Below are 235 nucleotides of genomic sequence, written 5' to 3' on the forward strand. Positions count from 1 at the left end.
CACACACACCACTTGGTTATTCTTGCTCTTATTACATCCTGGTGTCCATGTGTCTCAAAGGTTGAGGTGTCCCCTAGAAGAGCTCCATCTTGGAGCCTCTGACTATTCTTCCAAATCTTTGCACGTCCTCTCTCTCATCCCTTCCCTGTTTAGGAGGGAAGACTCACTTTTGCTCTCCCCATACACCTGCCACCCTGAGTCAAGGAGCCAAGGCTGGGGCTGGGAAAGTAGATCC

Source organism: Microtus ochrogaster, linkage group LG8 (assembly GCF_000317375.1).
Source record: "Microtus ochrogaster isolate Prairie Vole_2 linkage group LG8, MicOch1.0, whole genome shotgun sequence".
Classification (NCBI taxonomy): domain Eukaryota; kingdom Metazoa; phylum Chordata; class Mammalia; order Rodentia; family Cricetidae; genus Microtus; species Microtus ochrogaster.